Source organism: Callospermophilus lateralis, chromosome 3 (assembly GCF_048772815.1).
Source record: "Callospermophilus lateralis isolate mCalLat2 chromosome 3, mCalLat2.hap1, whole genome shotgun sequence".
Taxonomy (NCBI): domain Eukaryota; kingdom Metazoa; phylum Chordata; class Mammalia; order Rodentia; family Sciuridae; genus Callospermophilus; species Callospermophilus lateralis.
The window spans coordinates 162,780,349-162,805,284 of NC_135307.1; the positions used below are offsets into that span (position 1 = coordinate 162,780,349).

At 38.8% G+C, this 24,936-nt stretch overlaps 1 pseudogene; it reads right to left on the minus strand.

Moving 5' to 3' along the window:
- Positions 1-24,250: 24,250 nt before the first annotated feature.
- Positions 24,251-24,697, minus strand: LOC143394335 (histone deacetylase complex subunit SAP18 pseudogene; annotated as a pseudogene).
- Between the last annotated feature and the right edge of the window lie 239 nt (positions 24,698-24,936).

Below are 24,936 nucleotides of genomic sequence, written 5' to 3' on the forward strand. Positions count from 1 at the left end.
CACAGAGAGTAAAAGACAAACTTTTTATTTCCCCATAAATTTATTTCAAATTGACACATAATATTTGCACATATTTATGGGATCCAGTGTGATAATTTGACACATGTGTACAATTTGTAATGATCAAGTCAGGATCATTAGCATTTCTGTCTCCTCAAACATTTACCATTTCCAAGAGTTGCAAACTCTTCTAGTTATTTTGAAATATGTGATACTTTTTTGTAGACTATAGAACAATAGAATAACTATATTTTGGTGTTTGTTATCCAATCCTTCTTTATTCCCCCACTTTTCCTAGCCCCTAGTGACCACCATTCCACACTCTTATTTCTATAAAATCAACACTAATAGCTTCTGCATATGAGATAACCTGCAGTATATGTCTTCTTGTGCCTGACTTATTTCACTTAACAATATCCTCCAGTTCTAGCTATACTGCCACAAATGCCAGGATCCCATTATTTTTTTATGAATTTTAAGCTTATACTCTCATACACACACACACACACACACACACACACACACTCAAGTGCACAGAATTGCAGACAAAGACATGCATTTGTACACATGCCCACACTGCTGGAAAAATAAACAGTTTTAAGAAACAGTCTTCTCCTAACTGAGATCATCTTCACAAAGAGTAGAGAAAGCAAGCACTTTTATTGTGGATAAGCATTATGCATCCATTAGCTTTCCCATGGGAATGTTGGCAGAACGAAATTTTTAAAAACCATTTACAGAGTTCTCAGCTAAAAGTTTCTAGATCCAAAGGCAAGAGATAAGCCAGAACATGCTTTGCATCAAGGATAGACTGTTAAGATACAAATCACAATCACTCTTTTGTGTGGTCAGCAGACACAACCTATTACATACATGTTTTCAAGGTAAACAATCACTGGTTCTCAAGTAAGAAGGTTCGACAGCACCATTAACCATGCATAGTTACTCCCTCCAAACTTTACTTGGTAATTAAGGTGACATCCATGTGAGCTAATCGCCTTTATCCAGAAGGGGGGAAAAATACAAACTCCTATGTTTTTGTCGGGAGGTAATTTTACAACTTGAAGTAGGCTCTGAAGTTTGCCTTCTAAAGAAGCTCAGGAATAGGAGAGTTATCTCCCTTGATGTTTCTGTTTCAAAGACATGGTTCCCAGGTCCTTGAGAAAGACATTCCAAAGCTGACAAACAGCTTATGTAGTTTCTAACAGATTTATTTTCAAAGAGACAGGGAAAGTCCTTACATTTATACGTTGTCTAGGGTAAATGGTCTGATGAAGGGGAGGGAGAGGAAATCTCACCTTATTTTCAACAGGAGGAATTAAGCCTCTTATTTTAATTCCTATTTGTCCTGGCAGCACATGTATTGGCTTGCACATACTCACACACCTCACTTGCTTGAATCATTTATAATCCTGAACTAAATAGTCTGAAACCTGCTTTTCTGAAACCACCCAGTTCTATCCTCAATGAGTACTTGATCAGCACTGATAAAAAGGTCACGGTCCAGGCTGAATGACACACCCAGCCTTCTACCCCAGCTCTTAGTAGAGTCAGAGCAAGGATGCCTGCATCGGTGGCTACACATCAGAACAATGTGGTGTTTTGGCTGCCCCAGATCAACTAAATCCAAATCTTAAGAAATGGAGTCTCTGATAGTTTGGATCTTCAATTTATCCAAAAGGCTCATGTGTGGAAGGTTTGGTCCTATTAAGGGGTGCTACAACCTTTACAGGTGAGGTCTAGTGGGAAGAAATCAGGTCACTGGGGGTGTGCCCTCAAAGAGGACTGTGGGGCCCTTCTCTTCCCTTTCTTTTGCTTCCTAGCTGCTATGAGGTGAGCAATTCTGCTCTACCTCATGTTTCTGCCACAATGTGCTGTCTGTCCACAGGTCCAAAAACAATAGAAACAACTGACCACAGACTGAAACCTCCCAAAATGTGAGTCAAAATAAGCCTTTCCTCTGTGTTCAGTTGATTATGTCAGGTATTTTTTCCCAGTAACAGAAAGCAGAATAACATGGTTTAAAGGAGAAACAGGTGATTCTAATTTGCCTCCAGGGTTGAGATCCACTGAGCTAAAGGTACAAGGGAGTAAGACAATTGCCCTCAGACCTGGTTTCACATTAGAATCTCAGGGAGCTTATAAAAATTCCAATGTGTAGGGTAATACACATTGTACCCCAGACCAAATAGATCAGGATCTCTAGGGCTAGGACTCAAGTACTAATAATTTTTAAACCTCCCTTAGTGAGCTTAGGATACAACCAAGGTCCAGAACCAAAGAGTTAATAGCTGACCTCTTAAAAATTGTGGACTCCTGGGCATGGGATTGTTTTAGCTTTGCACTATTGTGACCAAAATACCTGATAAGAAGAACTTGGAGGAGGAAAAATTTATTTTGGTTCACAGTTTCAAAGTACACCAGTTGGCCAACTCCATAGCTCTGGGTCCAAGATGATGCAGAACATCTTGGTGGAAGGGCATGGCAGAGGAAAGCAGCTTAGGACATGACATTTAAGAAGCAGAAAGAGCTCAGCTCATGAGGGACATATACCCCAAAGATATATGCCCCCAAAGCATGCCTCCCATGACCTACCTCCTTTAGTCACATCCTACTTTTCCTGTAGTTACCACCCAGGTAATCCATCAGTGAATCAATTCACTGATTATTATTATAAACTCTTATAATATAATCATTTCACCTTTCTCCCCTAAAAATTCTTTTTTTTTTTTTTTTTTTTGGTGGGGAGGGGTACTAGGGATTGAATTCAGGGCACTTAACCACTCAGCCACATCCCCAGCCCCTTGCCCTTGTTTAATTTTATCTTTGAGACAGGGTCTCACTAAATTGCTCAGGGTCTCACTAAGTTGCTGAGGCTGGCTTTGAACTTGCAATCCTCCTGCCTCAGCCTCCTGAGCTGCTGGGATAACAGGTGGGTGCCACCATGCCTGGCATTTCACCTCTAAGAATTCATGCACTGTCTCACACATAAGCTTTTTAAGGGACACCTCATATCTAAATCATAACGGGGACATCCCTTGCAGTGTAGTGTTCGTTAACTGACATGATTTTAAATCATGTTTTGTATAATGCACGTCACATGTCAATACTCAATAAATTATTGCCATTATTATTTACATGTCAGTACTCAATAAATTATTGCCATTATTATTCTGGATACACATGATATCTAAATAAAAATATAAAACATTCTTTAAACTAATTTTTGGTCTGGATATGAAGTTCACTGTCTAACGGAAATGTCTCCTTCTCTGAGGCTGTCAGCTTTTGAAGCTGGCAGAAAAAGTCTCATTTCTTTTTGTGCTATTCCTACTGCCCTTACCTATCCTGGTTCTATCTTTGTCAACTAGTTAAAGAAAAAGACTCCTAAACGTAAAGGACACACCTCTCCTCTGTTCCTCTCACCTGGGGTTGGACAGCCCAGCCCTGCAAATCTAGAAAATCCATTTCCCACAAGACTGTGGCACTCAGCAGAAGAGATGAGTTTTCTTTACTGAGGGTGAGCAGATAAAATACTTCTAGTGATTCTTCAACATCAGCCTACTTTGGAGTCAGTCACCTGGCTGGGTTTGTTAAAACACAGATTGAGGCTCCCTTCCCAGAGATGTTAATTTAGTAGGTCTGAGGGGTGGGATCTGAGATTCTGCTTCTGGTACTGCTGGCCCAATGACCCAACTGTTTTGAGTTCCACTGGGCTACCCATTTTTCTCCTTTTCTTTCCTCTTTATCATGCAAGTGAAGAAAGAAGATTCCAGTGCCTGTACTTTGTGCTTTCTGCACCTCTATTACTACCCAGTCTCCAGCCTGGTTGGAGGCAGCACTTGAGAAGTGCTTCATAGGGAATTTTCAAAAGAAAATAACATACATAAATAGGCTTGGTGGTTTAGAGAGAGGCCCTTGCCTGTTCACCCATATGAAAAAGGCTCTTTGTAAAAAACAGGGGGAGAGTTGGTGGGTGGGGGTGAGGGGTGGTTTCAGACAAAATTCTTGTTTTCCTTTTACTGTTGTTTTTCATCTCCGCCCCCATATTTTCTCACCACACCCAGGGCTCACTTTATTTCTCGCCCCAGGAAATTGTCTATCACATAATAGAGAAGAATGAGAGCACTTTAGGAATGTAAATTTGTGGATGCATCTTTAATGCTGTAGTGTATGAGAAGATGGTAAATAAATAAGAGCCTTTCCCTAAATACCAATGAATTTGAATTGACTTTAAGACTAAGAGCTTTTCTTTAGCTAGAACTGGAGAGCTCTGAGAAAGCCAGAGAATTCACTTCAAGAAACAAAAGGAAGGCAAAGGTAGGTTGGGGGAAAATTTGAAAATGAAGAATAAAGAAAAGAGTAGTTCTGGGGCTGGGGTTGTGGCTCAGTGGTAGAGGGCTTGCCTGGCATGTGAGGCACTGGGTTCAATCCTCAGCACCACATAAAAAATAAATAAATAAATGTATTATGTCCATCTATAACCAAAAATATACTTTTAAAAAAAAGAAAGAAAGAGTATTTCTGATTCTGACCAAATGCAAATGAGATGCCTACGCATGATTTAACTACAATGTCTTGGCCAGGATTTCTGCCAACTCAAAGTTAACATTCTTATGATGGCCCACAGCCCTCAGTTCCTAATTCTCATCAAACAGTTAGAGTTCATCCTAAGGTTGCCAGATTTATCAAATAGAAATGTAGGGCACCCAGTGACGTTCAAGCTTCACATATTTAAAATATTGTTGTCATACATACTGATACATAGAGGACCCTCACTGTTGATCTAAAACTTGAAGTTAACCAGGTATCCTGAGTATTATCCTACAACCCATATCATCATCCCTTCTCACTGCATATTTTCTACATAAACTCAGGCATAATTCTGATGATAACAGTGGGGTGTCCAGCTCTCGTCCAGGTTCTTGGATTCCAGAACAAAGAATTGAGCCAGACATATAGAAGTACTAGGCAAAGCATAGGTTTATTGAAAGTGAAAGTAATACTCTATGAGGAGGCAGCCAGCACCTCACTTGAATCCTTTTTCTTGCCCTGGAGGGTATAAGCCACTAGAGAAGATAAGTCAGAAATAATCAGTGAAGAAATAAGGTGCAGAGTCACAAAGATAGTTTTGAAGCAGGGTGCCTGATAGATCCAGTCCACACAAGTGCTGGAGCTGGACAATTAGAAAATGGCTCCAGAGGTTTATTTAAGGGAGTGCATCAAAGGTTCTTGGATTCCAAAACAAAGAATTGAGCCAGACATATAGAAGTATGTATATAAGGATAAGGTTTCAGGGGTGGAGTCTTGCTTCCTGATGTTTTGAAGTCAACAGGTTGATTGGCATTTTGTCAGGTCACACCCATCTCTGAGAAGCTGTGTGGCTGCAGCAGGTCACCCCACCGCTGGTGCTATGTGGAACCTGGGGCAGAGCCGAATAGGACTCACATGTTTCTGGGCAGTCTTGGCCAGAGGAGATTTCCACTGATAGTTCCCAGACACCAGATTCTCCTATTCACTGGCTGTGATGCCAGTTGTTGGTTCAAACATAACCCATGAATGGCTCTCAACAATACTCCATAACATAAAGCAGGGTGGACCAAAGGAGAACCAATAACTCAAGGCCCCATGTCTGAATAAGTCTTGCTTTGTATGCTGAGCTGTGAGTCCCCTCTTCCTGTGGACCTGATTAAAGATCTTGTTCCATTTGTTCCCATTGGTTACTTTATTTTTGCCAAATTAGAATACAGAACCTGTGACAGGAGTTGCCAAGGGGAATAAGCCCTCAGTGGAGGGAGGTGTCATGGTAAAGAGACTTGTCCTAAACAGGGGCATGATGACTCATTTCCCCATCTAGTACTCCAGCCAGCATATTTCTTGTGTTCTGCTTCCACCATCTTGATGTCCCTGAACTCCTATCTCATTCAGAACTTATTTCATATTTCCCAGACAATGAACCAACTCACAATATGTTACACTACAGTTCTGGAAAGATGGAAGATTTTTTTTTAATCCCAATTAGCATACATAACACCATTCAGTGTTGGGTTTAACTCTTCCCAAAGCCCCTCCACTGTGTCCACAATTGAGATTCCATTTGGCTCAACTTTGCTTCTTCCATCACTGTTTTCTTCTCCCATCACACTCAAAGGTCAAATCATTTCAAATGCCAAGCATTACTTTTGTCATTTGAATCTTCTTGGCCCTTCCCCCATCTTATTCTGTACCTTCAAATAGTATAAGAGAGTATCATCAGAAGCTTTATAAATATACAGATTCCTGAGGCCATTCACAAAAATTCTAATTAATTGGCTTCAAGGACCTGGGCATGGGTAATTTTAAATGCTCCCAAGGGGATTCCATTGAACATCCAATGTTGAAAAGCAAGGGTAAAACTTTGTTCCTTCACAAAGGAATCACTGAAGGATCTTGTGAAAATACAGATTTGGGTTCAGTAGGTGATAGGGTTAGAGATTTTTGCATCCCCAAGTAGCTCCCAGGCAAGGCTGACACTATTATGTATCAGAGGACACCATTTTCAGCAACAAAATCTTACAAGAAATCAGGGGCCAGATGTTAGACCCTTCTTGGAAATGATAGGTGATTCATCATTAGAAAAAGTAACAGACATCTACTCTCTGTTACTTTTTTGTACATTGTACAATATAAGAGGGTACGTGGCAGGTGCATCAGTGTACTAGAATACCAGTTACTCAGGGCAGATGGTGGAACTGTTATAACACATAAAGACAGAACTGCAATTCTTAAGTTTGCAGCTTCCTTGATGTTTAGAACATGTTAAGACCTGAGACCTTCCCTAATAAAATAATAAGACCTAAGTTTTTTAGACCTCTTCATTTATTTCAGAGCACTTTCCTATAATTATACCTTGATCTTTTCCATTCTCCATTTGATAGATAAAAACACTTGAGGCCTAAAGATAATAGATCTACTGCTGTCATTAATGTAGTCTACAAATAAGGATCTGTGGTTTTATAACATCAGTGTTTCTAGTAAATCCAGATGTGGCCTCTAATTCACCCCATAATTAATTATAAACCAGTGCTTCTCAAATGCTAATGTACATGCCAATCCCTGGGGCGTTGATAAAATGCAGATTCTGATCTAGCAGCTCTGGGTGGAGCCATGGTCCTTTCCAAGGTGATCCTGCTCTTGGTGATCCATGGACCCCACAGAAGACACCTGGGAATGCAGCCTCACTTCAGTGAATCCACCTTTCCCGGCTCTAACATATGGTGAATTCAACTTCCCATCATTCTCTTGTGTTACTAAGCACTCAGCAAATGCAATAGCCAAAAGAATGATCTGAGTGTTTTGTGGTCCCAGCTCACGTGAAGATAGTAAAAGGTATAAATACAAATAAATATTTGTACCATCTTCACTTGAACTGAGTCTGCAATAAACCATAATTTTTGTAAAAATAACCAACCAAGCCATGTGGGTTTGCTTTTTTTCTTCTCTCTCTCTCTCTCTCTCTCTCTCTCTCTCTCTCTCTCTCTCTCTTTTAATTTGTTTTGTTACCCTCTCACACCTTTAAAATAAATACTTTTTCTTGGGGTGTGCCAGAAAAAACAATAACCAACTTTCCAAAAATGAGTTCTAAGCTCCGAATGCAGACAGCTCTTGATGTCAAAAGCAAGATGTCAAAAATGAGAACAGTGTTTGTTTGGAAAAAAGATTTCCCAGCTGGCAGTGTCCTTAAAATCATCCTCTTACAGTTCCCAAAAGACTGATAGAAGAATTTTCAAAGGTCTTCAAAACTCTCTCTGCTCTGGGTTTGGGAGGAAAAAAAAAAAAAAAAAAAAGCAAAAGAGGAGAAACATCACCTCTCCCCCTCCAAGACACATAAACAATGCACTTAAATATGCTTCTGCTCACAATGTCTGAGTGCATCCTTGTTATCTGTTTTTAGAAACCTATGACATATTTTAGCAATGACAAAAGGAATAATGGTGTCTGTATGATCACTGCCCACTTTAATATGTGTTGTACATTTATCATGTCAGTAGCCCCAATTTTCCACTGCTCCCTATGGCTTTGGTAATGACCTCTCATGCTGATTATAGACCTGGCCATGCTAGTTGTTCTTTGGCCCACGATACAGCAGCACCTGGGATGCAAGCAGAAGCTTTAAAAAGTCTATGTGTTATCTGCTTTCTCTCTTGCTTCTCTGTATGAATAAATGCCTGCGTTGCCCTGTTAGAAATTAATAAGAAGCACATAGAGAGAGGAGAGTTATCCCAGCCGAGGTTAACCTGGGCAAGCCATTCCCCAGCTGAGCCATCAACTCATAACAAATTCATAAGCAATCCCAGGAAGGTCGGCTGGACTCAGCCCACATCAGCAGAACAGCAAAGCCAATGCCTAGACTCATGAGAAGTAGTAAGTGGTCGGTTGTTTTGGAAGGGGGCTTCCTTCTTCTAATAGTAACCACAAGGTCCCCAGGATAGATGTGATCCCCTGTTCCTCCGCTGATGGCACCTTTAATTCAGGGTCACCACAACTCAGGAACAAGACTGGCTCAAGTTCCAAAGTGGACTAAGTTGGAAAGATGAAAAGATAGGAAAAGAACATTTTGAGCTAACATAATCTTCAAAATTCTAGAATCTGGAAGTTCACAGCGTGAAGACACCCATTCTCCCACACACACAAAAAATAAACAGCAGCTATAGATAGAATCAATATAAACACACCTGCCTACTCCTTGGCACTTTAAGCCTTTTGTTTTGTATTGCATTCAAACATAGGAAGAAATCAGCAGGGCTCCTGAAAGTTTCTGAGTCTTTAATCAAACAAATGATAAGGAAAATCTGTCACTCTTACCAAACAGAGATGTCTACAGCCATTTATTATTGGGAAAGAAAACAAAATATTGTGATTTGAGTTTATATCACAGAGAAAAGAAGAAAAAGGCTTTTGAAGAACAATGGTAAATCGGAAAGCCTTGTTCTGCAATAAAAAAGCAAAGTCATATGTACTGCTCACCTCCCGACAGAGATCTGTTTTACCAGATAGCTCTATTTTCACTATCAGATTAGTGAAGGTAGAAGACAATTTACTGATCTTCAAACCACCTCCACCTAATGTTACAAATCCCTGTTATAGTATGGATTCCATTTATAGATTTGAGCGTATATACCAACAACAGCAGAAATGAATTCACACCAAAAGAAAGGCTCTGGGTCTTAGCCAGGTATAAGTGGTGTGCGCTTGTAATCCCAGTGATTCAGGAGGCTAAGGCAGGAGGATTGCAAGTTTGAGGCCAGCCTCAGCCAGTTAGCAAGATCCTGACTCAAAATAAAAACCAAAAAGGACTGGGGATGCAGTTCAGTGTTAAAGCACCCCTAGGTTTAATCCCCACTACCAGAAAAGAAAAAACAGAAGTGTTTTTGAGTCTTGCAAGTGCAATTCCTACTTTTTTCTGTACACGTTACATTCCTTTCCACTCCAGATTAACTAAGACTTTTTCAAACCTGGTCCAACATTTAGCTTCACTTGGGATTTACCTGGGGAGCAATTTACAAATAGATTCCCTGAGTCTCATCTCAGCCTGGCGGAATCAAAACTTGCAAAGGACAACTTTGAGTCTTGGTATTTTTTCTTCAAGTAATACAAATCCCTACTCTGGATTGAGAATCACTCCTCTAAAATAAGCCTTCCAAGCTCTCAGATGACTTTAATACAAACCTCCCTATCTTTAAATTAAAAATGGGGTACAATAAGAGGCAAATCAGCCCTTGAATAAATACATAGAAAAGATTCAAAGTTCTAGATGTAAATAGCTTTCCTTATTTGGTACTTGTTAGCTGTTAGATTTTAGAAAATCATTTAATCTCTGGGGATTATCCTTCAGCTGTTAATTGGCAAGTTTAGCTTAATTAGTTCAAAAATTCTTTGACTCTGTCCCTTGCATCAGTCCCAGAATAAACTCTGGATTATTTATTTTAATTTATCTCTCTCAATTCTCACCCAGAGCCTTGCCATTTTTAAAATATTCCTATAGATTTGTGATGCTTCACTTTGATTTGTATCTCAGTGATTCACTTGGTACTTAATACAGACAGGAAAAAAAAATCAAAAAGGGGAAGGAGAAGAGAGCAGGTAGGAAGTAGAATTTTCACTCCTGGTTCAAATGATTTTCTTAAGGTCCTCCTCATGAGTTAGTAACACAAAGCTGTATGTTTGGTACTGCACAATCACAAAGCAGACAAAATGTATTCAGAAAAGACTCAGAGTGTTTAAATATGACTAGTGAACTACCACATTCAAACATATTGAAGAATAGCCAATCCCCTAAAAGCTTCTCTGTTGAGGCAATCCCAAATTCATAAGCAATCCCAGGAAGGTTGGCTGGACTCAGCGCACATCAGCAGAACAGCAAAGCCAACTCCTAGATGATGTATGTTGGGCAAGGAAAGCCACATCCGTCTGGGGGGATTCATCAAGCCTCTCTTTAATAGGCAGTATGAGGACTGGGCAGAGGCAAAAAGGAAAATGTCCTATCTAATAAGGAAAAAGTTGAAAGGCACTTTGTGATTAATTACTTAGAGGAAATTGAAAACTCACTATTGAAATTGGTGCCAGGTGCAGTGGCACATACCTGTAAACCCAGCAACTCAGGAGACTGAAGAAAATGGAGCACAAGTTCAAAGCCCAGACTCAGCAAAACTTAGCAAGGCCCCATGTAACTCATGTGATCTTAAATGTAGATAAAATATAAAAAAGGGCAAGGAGTGTACTCAATGGTTAAACACCCCTGAGTTCAATCCCTAATACAAAAACAAACAAATAAAAAAACATATAGGTCATTACTGCTGTAGGAAGTCATCTGGGTGTTCATTGAGCTGGAGTGTGGCTGGGCGAGGTGGCACACATCTATAACCCAAGCATCTTGGGAGGCTGAGGCAGGAAGATCGCAAGTTCAAAGCCAGCCTCAGCAAAAGCAATGTGCTAAGCAATGAAGTGATACCCTTTCTCTAAATAAAATACAAAATAGGGCTAGGGCTGGGGCTCAGTGGTCAAATGCTCCTGAATTTGACCCTCAGTACCCACCCACCCCACAAAAAAAGCAAAAAAAAAAAAAAAAAAAAAAAAAACTAGAATGTGGGTCTCAACTGGTTCTGAGATGGGCTGGAAGCTCAAGTAGACTTTGGGTTGTGCAGTCGTTGGGTCTTTTGGTATATGGGCAACGTCTAAGTGTAATTTCTTTTATCTACTACAAAACAAAAATAAATAAAATCATAACATATTTATTGCTATATAACATGCCTCTTGCATTCAACTATAGATTGTAAAATGTTTCCTCTGTCAAAATATAATCATCTTTTACATTATTCTTCATGAGTACAAAGTCTATGGGAAATGCTTGGGGCCAGAAGTGTTTTGAATTTGGGGATTTTTTTCAGAGTTTGTAATATTGTATAAATATAATGAGATATCTTGGGAATGAGAGCCACAACTGAAAACGAAAGTCATTTATACTTCATATTCACCTTATATATTGTGTATATAGCCTAAAGGTAATTTTTGTTTACGTGTGTTTTTACTATGATCATTCACATGTAGTCAGGTGTGAAATTTTCCACTTGGGGGTTGCCACATATTACCACTCAAAAAGTTTTGAATTTTGGAGCATTTTAGATTTCATATTTCCAAATGAGAGATGTTCAACTGCCTGCCATTATAAGAGTCAGCCCATCATTTTCCCATATTCTATTGCTGATCTTCAGAGCCAAATCTCACACAGACCTTCATTTATTTTCTTTAAATACTTTTCTAGAAAAATAATCACTGAGCCGAAAGTGGTAGGCAAGTTTGGAAGTATATTTACTGCCAAAAATTGTTCTCTAGAAATGGATTCTCATTTAATACTTCCACAAGCAAAAGACATGTGCTAGATCATTCATGTGTGAGACCACAGACAGGATAAGCAGGAAACTGAGGGCACAGCAGGCCCTGCTTCTTCTCTAGTCGGGAGTGGCTAACCTGCGGGCAGCTGGATTCTGGCTAAGGCACAGTTGGTTACTGTCATAGTGAAGCAGATCCTGAGCCAAGAATTCCACTGTGAGTGGCTTATTTGGGAGCTGATTCTGGAAAATACTGATTGTAGGAGGGAATATGTGAGACACGGTATGAAAACTCGTGAAGGAAGGGTATGTCACTGACTAAATTACCACTGGGAACAACTGGTGGTTTATTTTGCTGGTAAGTCTGGAAACAATGTGAAAGACACTCTGCAGCGTTCTCTCCCTGAAGAGTGAAGTAGCTGGAGGGTTTCTACACCAATTCCTACCAGTCACTGGTTGAAATCAGCTCAGGAAAGAGATGGTTCTCCAGCAGCTCCAGTCTGCTGTGAGCATAGACAGGCAAAGGGAGGCAGAGTCAGAAATGGCAGGGTAGAAGTGCTACAGTAATCATTTGGGTGATATATGTGGGAGGAGAGCCAAGTGGATCAGTTATGTGCCTCTCTGTAATTTCTAGCCAGTCTCTTAATACTTGTCCCCACGTGAGCAGCAGAGTTTTCCAGAGCTATCTTCAGTTTCCAAGGTTGTGGTGCAGCCTCACGGATGGGGATGCACCATGATGATTATAAAAGTATAACGTATGTGCAATAAAATATACACATTTGGAACTTCTGCTTCCAGCCCTAATGGAGTAACACAGGCTAAATTTTCCCTCTCATCTTAAATAAATTAAAAGCACTGTATAAAATATGAAAATTGATAATTTTTCCAACACTGGACCACACGCAGCACAGGACAGTAAATCTGGAAGAATGATAAAAAGCAAAACAAACATTATGACTACCCGCCTTACTACCTGGACAGATTTTTCAGTCTTCAGCACACGGAGAGTAAATGTACCCAGAGGCAGGGGAAAGAGGAAGCCAGAGAAGCTAGAGTTTGTAAGACAGAATACCAGAGAAGAGAAAGAGGCATACAGAGAGAGACTTCCAGAATTCTACAGGGAGTCACCATTGAGTCTTTAGCCAAAGTACTGATTAGCCTGTGTATGTGAGGAAATTAACTACACGAGGCTCGAGAAAGTGCCACTGAAAAGGAACAGATGGAAAATTTCTCAGAGCCCATTCAGAATCGGAAATAATTCCTATTTCAACAACAGAATGGAGAAACCTCATGATACATGGGGCATCTGGTCAAGTACTCAGAGGGATATTGCCTCAGAAATGGAACTAAATTAACCTTAGAATGAAGATTGTAGTCCTCCCTAAGAATGCTTAAAAGCAAGCCTCAAAAGAATCAGGGTATTTTTTAAGTACAAAACTCAAGTATATTTCAGGCACACAAAATATCCAGCACCCAGAATTCAGAAATTACAATGTCTTGCTTCCAAGGATTATAGCTCAGTGGGAGAACACTTGCCTCACACGTGTGAGGCACTGGGTCCAATCCTCAGCACCATATAAAATATATAAAAATAAAGGTATTGTGTCCATTTACAACTAAACATTTTTTTAAAAAATTCCCAGGCACGTAAACTAGTAGCAAAATGCAACTCATATTATAAGGGAAAAAAATCATTCTATAAAAATAGAGAAATGGCACAGATAATAGAATTAATATACAAGGAAATAATAAATAGGATAGTTCCCTCTTATCTGTGGTTTCCCTTTTCACAGTTTCAGTTACCCAAAGTCAACCATCCTTCAGAAGAAGAGTGAATACAATATAATTGATATTTTTAGAGAGAAAGAGAAATCGAGCACATTCACCTAACTTTTATACTGTCAACTGCTGCATTTTATTTCATTGGTATTTATTGTTAATCTCTTGCTTTGCCTCATTTATAAATTAAACTTGATTGTATATGTGGTATGTATAGAAAATATATATATGTGCTTATATACATATATATACAATGTTTTTCCTATACACACATATATACAACGTATATGCATGTATATGCGTATATGTGTGTTTTGTGTGTAAAAAGGAGAGAGACAGGAAAAGAAAAACAACTATTATTACTATCTGTAATAGTAATTATAAACAACAGTTACTACTATCTGTGGTCTCAGGCAGCCACTGGGGGTCTTGGAATATATTCAGTGAGGACAAGGGGAGACTACTGCATACCCCATATATTCAAGAATGTAGAGAAAAGCATGAGCAAAGATGTAAAAGATAAAAGGAGACCTCAAAATAACCTCTGGAGATGAAAAACACAATGGAATACAATGTCTGCAACGAAAAACTTCACTGAATAGTATTAGCAGAAGAGAAGATAAATAAATGTGAAGGCCATAGAAATAGAAAGTATACAGTAAGAATCTCTGTGAGAAAATGCACCCACTTTATGTGTACATTTAGAGACATTTTCACAAACATATATACTTGTTATAAGGCTACCAAAGTTAAGATATAGAACATTTTCATCACACCCCAATTTTTTCTTGTGCTCCAACTGGGCATGGTAGGGAACACCTAGATTCCCAGCTACTTGAGAGACTAAGGCAGGTGAATCACTTGAGCCCAGGAGTTCAGAAGCCAGAATGAGCAATATAATTAAATCCTGTCTAAAAGTAATGTGAAAATTTTAATTTTTTCCTATGTTCCTTTGTAGTCATCTTCCCACCCCCACCTCTAGTTCCAGGCAACTCCTGGTCTGCTTTCTGCCAGTATATATTATATTTACCTTATCTAGTACTTTACATTAATGGAATCATACAGTAAATCCTTTGAGCCTGGCTCCTTTTGTTGGGAATGGAAGTTTTTACTTTCACCAACACTGTTGTTTATTAGCAGTTGTACCCCTTTTTACTGTTCAGCAAGGTTCAATTTTAAGGACCTGTCATTATTCATTTATCTACTTACCAGCTGATCAACCACTGGGTGGTTTCTAGTTTGGGGTGAATTTGTGTGGACAAGCTTACATTCATCTTGGACAAATGCTGAGGAATGGAAGGGAAGGACATGTGATGAGTATGTATTTCACATAATAAGCAGTTACCTGTTTTTCAAAGTCACTTTACCACCTATATTCCTACAGCTGGTACAAAAGTTCTAATTATTCCACATCAGTATGTAGTACTATCTCATTGTGGATTTAATTTGCATTTCCACAACGACTAATGATGCTGAGGCTCTTTTCATGTGCTTATTAGCCATTCATGCCTATTTCTTTATAAAGCAATTATTCAAATATTTTAAAATCAGATATTTTCTCTTCGTATCATTGAGCTGTCAGTACTCCTTATATATTCTAGATATGAGTCCTTTGTTAGATATGTTTAGCAAATAAGCTGTCCCTGTTTGTGGCTTGTCTTTTCATTCTCTTAAAGGTTTCTTTCAAAAGAACAGATTTTTTTTTTTTTTTTTTTTTTTGCTTTTAATATTCACAACTGAATTTTACTCTCAACACAGTCTTACTTAACTGAATGAATCTGGTAAGGTTTAGCATTTTAGAGATAAGGAACCCTACAGATTCATTGCCTTATTCAAAATCACAGTAAGTCAGAATCAATGTCAATATTAAAACTTCAGTTTTCTAGAATTTGAGTCATGTCAATTCAGGAACAACACCAGGGTTTACATTTGAATGGCATCTAAGAGAAGCCTGCTTCACATGGTACTTTCTTGCAGACAGAAGGTCTCAAGGCTGTAGTTATAAGTCTGCATTCCACTTGTGGCTGTGTCTTCCCACCCAGGAAGGAAGATGGGGAGAGAGAACAGGAGCCACCAACAGCCTCAAATTCCTTCAAGCTGAAAGCTATTTATTAAACCTGACAGATGATAGAAGATCATGTGCCCTCTCGTCTCCTCTGACCTCCCATCAACTTCCGTTCCCTTCTTGCACTTTTAAAAAATCACTTTTTAATGATATCCATAATTCATGAAAAGAAATCATAAAATCAAAACATATTACCCCTGGCTTATAAACGCCAGTGCTATTAATTATTAACAGGCCAAGGAGGAAGTCAGAAACTATCCCAAAGGTGAGAGAGATAAAAGCGCACACGCGCACCCAAAGCTGATTGGAAACCTTTGTAATCAAAGGCTTCCAGTTCTTACCATGCATATGAAATGGAGATTCATTCCTTTTCTGGAAGAGCAAGCAGTTTAGCTAAAATCGTGGCCTGAGTGATCATCTAATGCAACCGATGAATAAACCTGAAGTCCTAGACAGAGCCTCCCAACGGAACAAGATAGCTAGACGGAGCCAGCAGCAAAACATTCTCTTTCCTGCCAGATCTATTTCTAAATAACACTGCCTCATCCTCTTCTTTAATTGACAGATAATAGTCGTATATATTTATGGAACATGATGTTATGTTTCATTACACTTATACATTATGGACTCATCAGACCAGACCAATTAGCCTATCTGCTCCCTCAAATGTTTGTCATGTCTTTGGGATGAGAACTTCTAAAATCCTCTCTTGGCTACTTTGAAATATACAAGAGAACACCAGAACTCAGTCTTCCTGTCCACCCTGAACTTAAATTCATGGAGCAACCTCTCCCCTTTCCCATCCACCCCCTCCCTGAGCCTCTGGCTCTAAACCATCCTTCTACTTTCTTTTTTTTTTTTTTTAATTAATTTTTATTGTAGGTTGTTCAAAACATTACATAGTTCTTGATGTATTATATTTCACACTTTGATTCAAGTGGGATATGAACTCCCATTTTTACCCCATATACAGATTGCAGAATCACATCAGTTGCACAACCATTGATTTACATATTGCCATTCTGGTTCTACTTTCAACTTCTTTCAGGCCCATTTGTTCACATCCCACATCTGAGATCATGCAGTCCTTGTCTATCTGCTCATGGCTTATTTTACTTCATAATGATCTCCAGTTCCATCCAAGTCATCTCAAATGACAGGATTTCCTCCTCCTCCTCCTCCTTCTCCTTCTCCTCCCTTTCCCTCTCTCGCTTCCTGCTTCCTTCGCCTTCGCCTTCTTCTTCTCCTCCTCCTATTTTGGCGGAATGGTATTCTGTTTTGTAAATATACAACATCTTTAAAGTTCATCCATGAATGGGCACTTGGGTTTTTCCATTTCCTGACTATTGTGAATGATGCCGCAATGAACATAGGAGTGCAGATGTATTTTCAGTGTGTTGATTTCAATAAACAGTGTTGGGAAAGCTGTGTATCTACATTCAGAAGAATGAAAATGGATCCTTATCTTACCCCTTATACAGGAATCAACTGCATATGAATTAAGGACTCGAACGTCAGACCAGAAACTATAAAACTCTTAGAAGAAGAGGTCTGAGGAAAGCTCCATGACAATGGCCTGGGAACAGATTTCTTTCATAACCCCCAAAGTACAGGCCTCAAAAAAAAAAAAAAAAATGATAGTAGACAAATGGGATTGCATCCAACTTGAAAGTTTCCACACAACAAAGGAAACAATTAGTAGAGTGGAAATATAACCCATAGATAGGGAGAAAATATTCGCAAATCACACATTGGATAAGAGCTAAAATTCAAAATGTTCTGGGAGTTCAAAATATGCAGATAGCCAGAAAACAAATAACCCTATTTAGAAATGGTCAAAGGACTTGAAAAGACATTATTCAAAAGGATACCTAAAAATAGTCAACAGATACAAGAAAAAGAAAATGGTCAACATCTCTAATCACAAGAGAAACGCAAATTAAAACCACAATGAGATATTACATCATACCTATTAGAGTGGTTATTAACAATCAAGATGGAAGATAAAAAGTGTTGGCAAAGACCTGGAGAAAAGGACACTCTGATTCATTGTGGATGGTATTATGAAATAGTACCGCCATTTTGGAAAATGGAGATTCCTCAAGAAAATAAAAATTAAACTAACACTACCTCTTTTAATGCCATACTCAAATACAGGTGTGGGGGTGTCCAAAATAAAAGGACCATTTGCAAAGTCTAGGAATCACTCCCGACTTTTATTGCTCCATTTCTCCCATGTAATAGGATCACTCCCTTCTCCGCTAAAAATGGCAAGTAGAGAATCAGCAATCACCTGCAGAGGGGAGTTAACAGAAACTTACCCTAAAGAGCATTAACATCCTTAAGCTCTCCTAGCACCTAGAATTTCACAAATGGAGATACATACATTCCTTAGGGGTATAGAAGTTGTCCTACATCTCAGAACTCTCCAACTGGAGGCATGAAGAATGCAGAGAACTCAGGATATTTACTTCTTTGAGGCTCATTTTCTTCATCTGTTACACAGGACAAGCAGTATCACCAGCTTGTTCGGGGTGAGAATTAAGTAAGGTGACGCAGATAGAGGATTGGTTGAGGAGCTAGATGAAAGGTTAGTAATAAAGAGAGATACCCAAGAAATTTGTGGGAAAGGGTATATAAACCAAAGTTCACTCAGCCTCTTAAATAATTTAGTTAAGTTTCATGTCTTAGGGCCATTAAAAAAAAAAAAAAAAAAAAACAGAATCTGATTAAAAGAGGATGCCTTCATAGATGAAATCACCCCTGCTCGTCATGAACACAGGTCCAGCAAAGTCTATGCAAGTGACCTGAGATCTCAGCTTTGCTTATAGAAGGACACAAGTCAAACCATGAGGAAAGCTTTCAGCCATGAGGAGGATGTTGGCTTTTCTCTACTTTGGAACATTCTGGTTCCACTCATATTATACCAATTATTGTATTATTTAAAACAAAAGGGTTTTTCTATAGTGTTTCTATCATTTCTTCCCCCCCAGCATTTCAATTCCATCAAAATTCCAGAGACCATATTATTCAACCTATGGAATCTGTTTTCCAGAGAAGTTAGACGTGAGTGGATCTTTTCCCCAGTAAACAAAGAAAGGTCCTTTGAAGAAAACATCTGCTCCCCTCAGGAGGCTGATTCTCATTCCCATCACCTTCTACTTCTGTCTCCAGAACAGCCACCATATGCCAAGTGCCTTCTTCTCACACATATCCTGCTCTAGGAGCCACCAGGAGAGAATGGTATTCCGGGGAGGTGTTTGAATTGACTAAAGAATTTCCAATGTTGAATTGTAACACAGCATGTAACCGCCTCCTTTCCCTCAATTCCAATCCAAAGGCAAGATTTAACTCCAGAACTGGCCAACAGGATCTTAGCTCTCACAGGCCAAAGATTCAGATGTCAGGCCCTTTTGGAAGACTTTTAGCCAAGCTTTCATTCCAGGCACACTATGATATCCTCTTCTATTTTCAGTTTGAATACTCAAAATGTATTACATTTCTTCTCTTATTAAATGCTTCTATTTAATTTTGAAAAGTACTATGCATAATTATGCAATGTTACTTTCTTCTTGTAACAATGATACATAGTTCATATTTTGTAAAGAGAAGCTTAATCACAACTAATCACCAATAAATAGATCTAATGCCCACGTGGGATTAGACTCTCCCCATCTTCAGCCCACCCAAGTTTCCATGGGAGGTCTGTCATTAGGGAAAAGATGTTTAGACTCCAAGGAGGTGCTATGAGCTGGGCTTTGGACCTCAGTGATTTCTATAGTAATTTCAGGATGGATTGTGCCTTCTATTTTTGGATTCACACTGGGAAGCCAATTAAATTAAAAGGCTATTCATTTCACTATATTTGTCTCCCAGGCTGCTTAAATAGAAATGCAAACGACTCCTATTGAGTGAGTTTTCTGCCTCAAAGAGAATGAGATTGTAACACCAAGTCCTGTATACATCTCAGAGCCCAATTTGCCTAAGGGGAGAAACACAAATCCCAACTCTCACAGTTAATTATTGGCTTCTTTTGCAAATGTGAGTTGAAGCCATCCTAAATGAAGGCATAGTCAACTTTTCTGGCCATTCACAGCTCCACCGAGCAGTTTGGAGAAATGGGTCTGCATTTACTGAAATGGACAGAACTGAGAAGGAGAAGAAATACTTAATTTTTTTCCCCAGCAAAATTCAGAAAAATGAGAAAACAACAGAGCCTAAATATAGCAAATACTGCTTCCTTAGTATTGCTTCTATTTACAACAGGGCCTGATCTTGCAGAGAAGATAATTCCCAGCAATCTCATAATTCCCAGCTCTAAACTCCCATTTTTAAATCCTACAAATTAGAGACAGACTGCTATCCCAATAGCTCAGACCAAAGGGCCAAATGGTCAGTTGTGCTGACCTGCCTGTGTGGACGATTATGACAGCTCACAGAGGCTAAAGTTGTAATTGACTTAACCATTTGAGTGCCACTCTGAAGCTGTGGGTGGGTGGGTGGGGGGGGTCCACCTGCCTGAGACTCTTGAGAAAGGGTCAGTGGGGAGTAAACTGGGGAACTGACATCACCGTCTAATACAGATGCCATGGGTTAAAAAATGTCCTTTCAAAACTGGATTAATTGTTGGCTTATCTAAGAAAAGAGCTAGAAGCAATTAAAATATGCAGAGGGTTTTTTCCTTAAAACATGTGGCAAATGTGACATAGGGGGGATGTTATCAGTAGACCTGCAAGTGATTTCAGTTTTGAACAGGTAAACTTCCCTGGATGAAACAGGACTTTCAAAGTAGCCTGGAGTATGTATAGCCTGGAGTATGTAAATAGCAGCCGGTTGTCCGCCATTTTGCATGCCTGGCCAGTCCAAATGGAGACTTGCCTATCATCAATGGCAGATGAAATGTGACGCTGCCTCTAATGGCAGTGTTACTAGAGTCTCAGGGACGGAGAGGATGTGGCTGAGGATGGCTCTGTGGCCTTCGTGATGCCTTGTGGATGTAAGGTCCTTGCTTAGCATCTGGATGACCATCTTAAGTGACAGTTGCCATTTAAAAAAAAAAAAAAAAAATTTAAGTTTCCTACCCAAGGGCGTCTCTGAGAAAGGCTCACCACTCCCTCATACCACCCCCACTTTTAACCACCATATTAGGACCCACCTGGCCCTAATCTCTGAGCCTATCCCATGAAAGTCCCGAATCCAACCCTGTTTTGCCTCTTTCTGTCTCTGGAGAGATGGCCTTTATTTGTCAGCTCCAGCAAATAAACTCTCCCCTGTATCTCTGCCAGGACTCCATCTTTCATTTCTCACTCACCCGTTTCCCAGTTCCTCGATTTCCTTTCCGTGGAGACTCATCTGGCAGGATGGAATAAATGGAACAAAAATGAGACAACAAGGAAATGTCTCAACATTTACAAAAGTGCAAATCTATTTCCTAGAAAAAAGGAGCCATTTAGGGAATATTGAAAATCACTTGACTTTATATTCACCTTCATGAAAGAAAAAACAAATCCTCATCTGAGGACTGCTCAACTGCGTTTTTGAAATTCACATCTATCTACAATGATTGAAAGGGAGAAGGAAAAGAAAACAAAAAGAAGGGGAAGAAAGGTTGACAGGAAAGCCCAGGATGTGAACATTTTATTAACCTGCCTCTCAAATTTTAGATTATACTCTTTATTTTTTTTTCTCTCATAAAATAGAATAAACACAAACCTGAGGCCCAATCTTCTATCAGGCATTCTCCTTTGAAATTTATGTTGTTGCTTGGAAAATGCTCAAAATAGCAAATTGAATCAAGATAAATGGGCAATTTCATATTCATTTCTACTATCTCCTAAAAATACCAAAGCAGTCCAAAAAATAAATATTAAAAAAATAATAATAAAGCAAGTCAACCAACATGTACCAGAATGTTCATAGAAGCCTCAAACCAAAAACAGAACACATGCTCACCAGAAATAGGATGGATAAATTGTGGTATGTGTATAAAGTGGAGTGCTAGGCAACAAGGAGATGCATAACCTACAACTACATGAAACAACATGAAAGTAATCTCACAAGCATATTATGTAACAAAAGAAGTCCCACACAATGGAGTGCAATCATCCCTCCACACCTGAAGGGGATTAGTTCCAGGATCCCCACAAATACCAAAATCTGTGGATGCTCAAGTCCCTTACATAATATGGCATAGTGTTTGCATATAACCTATATGCATTCTCCCATGTACTTTCTGTCATCGCTGAATTACTTATAATACCTAAAACAATATAAATGCTATCTAATTAGTTGTTGTCCAGTATTGTTCAAGGAATAATGATTGGAAGATTCTGGCCATTTTCAGTTCAGATGCATTTCTTTTTAAAATACTTTTGATCCTCAGTTGGCTGAATCTACAGAAGCAGACCAACTGGTTATTATATGATTCCATTTATATTATACTTCACAAAAGAGGCAACTAATCTATGATTCATGGTGATGAAAGACAGGTTAGTGGTCTCCACAGGAGAAAAGGAACATGAGAGAAATTCTGAAGAGTTTGTCATGTTCTAGTTCTTGATTTCAATTATGGATACACTTGGTGAAAATTCATCAAGTTGTACAACTTCGGTTTTTTGTTTGTTTGTTTGTTTTAACTGAGGATTGAACCCAGGAGTTTTCCACCACTGAGTTATACTCCCCAGACTCTTTTTGATTGTTTGTTTTTTGAGTCAGGGTTGTCACTAAGTTGCCAGGATTGTCCTCAAACTCAAAATCTTTCTGCTTCAGCCTCCTGAATTGCTGGAATCACAGGCGTGCACCACTGTACATAACTCATTTGTGAGTTTTTCTTTCTTTCTTTCTTTTTTTTTTTTTTGCCTGCATACATGTTTACTTCAATTAAATAGTTACTTTAAAGTATGTATGATACCAGCAAAGTTGTTGGGTTTTTTTGTTGTTGTTGTTTTTTTTTTTTTTTTTTTGTGGTGGTGGTGCTGGGGATTGAATAGGGCTTCCTGCATGCTAGGCAAGCACTCTACCAACTACACTATTTCTCCAGCCTCACAAGCAAAGTTTGAAAGTGTTGTATATGTGCTATATTTTCACTGTGGTGGTGATTTTATGACCATATACATTCATTAAAACTCACGAGACTGTGCACTTAAAAAAATCAGTGAATTTTAATAAATGTCAACTATACTTAATAAACTTATTTTTAAAAAAATCTTAAATAGTTTAGGAAAATTCATTCTGCTGTCTATATACCATGAGAACAATTCAGAACAAATACAGATGCATGCATTTATTTCTGATTTTTATTTTGCAAGAGAAACAAATAAATCAATGGCTCAAATATTTAAATACGTACAAATTATTGGAATATAAAGATTCTTCTTATATGTGCATCTTAGCATTAGCTGATGGGAATCCTGAAGCTAAAGATTCTTTTTGTAGTTCTAAGTCATAATCCTTTAAATTTCTGCCAGTGTCACTAATATGCTCATATCAGCACATTATATGGCTGTATTGAAGAATGCTCTCAGACACAACTACAGAACCTCATTTATTGCTCACATATCCAGAGCCAGCAGAAGTTGCAGGGGCATCTCTCTGATCTCCCAGGGCATGCTCCTCTGTCTGGTGTTTGACTGGCCATTGACTGATAGAAATTGGCCTAAACTAAAAAGACAAGGACAACTTGGTGTCGTTGTGATCTTCCAAGATGGTCCTAGTGATTGTTGGTTCCTGATCTTCATGCAGCTGTGTAGACTCCTCTCACATAAAATAGAGATGTCCTCGATAACTGATCAGATATTACAAAAATAACAGTCAATCCAAGAGTTAGTCACAAAAGACACTGTAGCTACTTCCCTGACCTCTTGAATCACCAAGTCTAATATAAGCTACATGCCATGCTGTAAAGACACTTAGTAAGTACTATGAAGAGCTTCACATGGCAAAAAAGAAAGGTCCCAACATCTAGCACCAACTTGCCAGGCACATGAGTGAGCCTTCCTACAAGCAGATGCTCCAGCCCCAGTCAACTTCAAATGATTGCAATCACTGAGCCAGAACCAAACAGCTACTTTGCTGCTGAATTCTTGAATCACAGAAATTCTAAAAGGTAATAATTTTTTTTTTTTTGATGTTAAGTTTGGGGATAATTTCATAAGCAGTCATAGATAAACTAATATCTAAACCCTTTACCATGCACCTCATCCAATAGTCTATCTTGAGTACAGTCTCATGGTAATATCAGAAATTTAAGAGAACAAGTAAAAAGTATAGTACCTTTTTTTTCTTTTTGATGGTTATACACATATATTTAACAATAGTTTTACACAGAATTTTAAGAGCACTTTTCATGGTTTACAGAGGCTTGAAACATAGACTTTCTATTAATATTCATAACCATAGTACATCCAAATCTAACTCCTAAATAGATGCACTACAATTTGCTTAGAATTTAAAGGCTTAATGGCAAAAATCGGGGGAGGAAAAAGAGTATGTAAATTTATTTTACATAACTGGCTGAAAAATAAAATCTAGTAAAGAGAATTTAATATGGTCTCAAATGCCCTGAAGAAGGTGGTGCCCGATTTGGAGGGGTAATTCCTAGGTCCACATAATGGCCTATTTGGAACTTCTGCAACTGCAAGGTCATGACATCATCAGTCCCCTTTCAGCCAGAAATGGTGCTGCCAATTCCTTAACTCCATAGCCAGGTCTTTTAAGATCCATAAAAATAATTGCAAAATTGAAGAGTGTTTCCTTTTTTTCAGCTTCTGGGTAGATCTTTTACTAAACTGATCAGTTCTTTCAGAGTTGCATCCAACTGCAAATATGTAGCTCACTGGAGGGTGAGTTTCCATGGGAGAATTTATCCCTTTGGTGGTGGGAACCTTTATTGGTGGTGAAGACTTGCAGCAGCAGCAGCAGGCATGTCTTCTCCTGACTCTTTCTTAATTTCATCCTGGGTAACAAAGGATTCCACTGCCATCTTATCCCTTTGGACTGTGAGATGCTCCAATACCTTTCAGATTGCTATTTGCACCACATCTTATAAGATTCCCTTGGTAAAATGGATGACTGAGCCCAGATTCATGAGCAGGTGTTTCACTTACTTCAAGAAGGTACTGCAAAGTTACATAGTAAATGGCACAATTGGTGATTTTTGAATGTGTCCACAGAGTTTTTGATATTGTTTCATTTTGAAAAGTGGTAGCAATTTTCATCTTTTCCTTG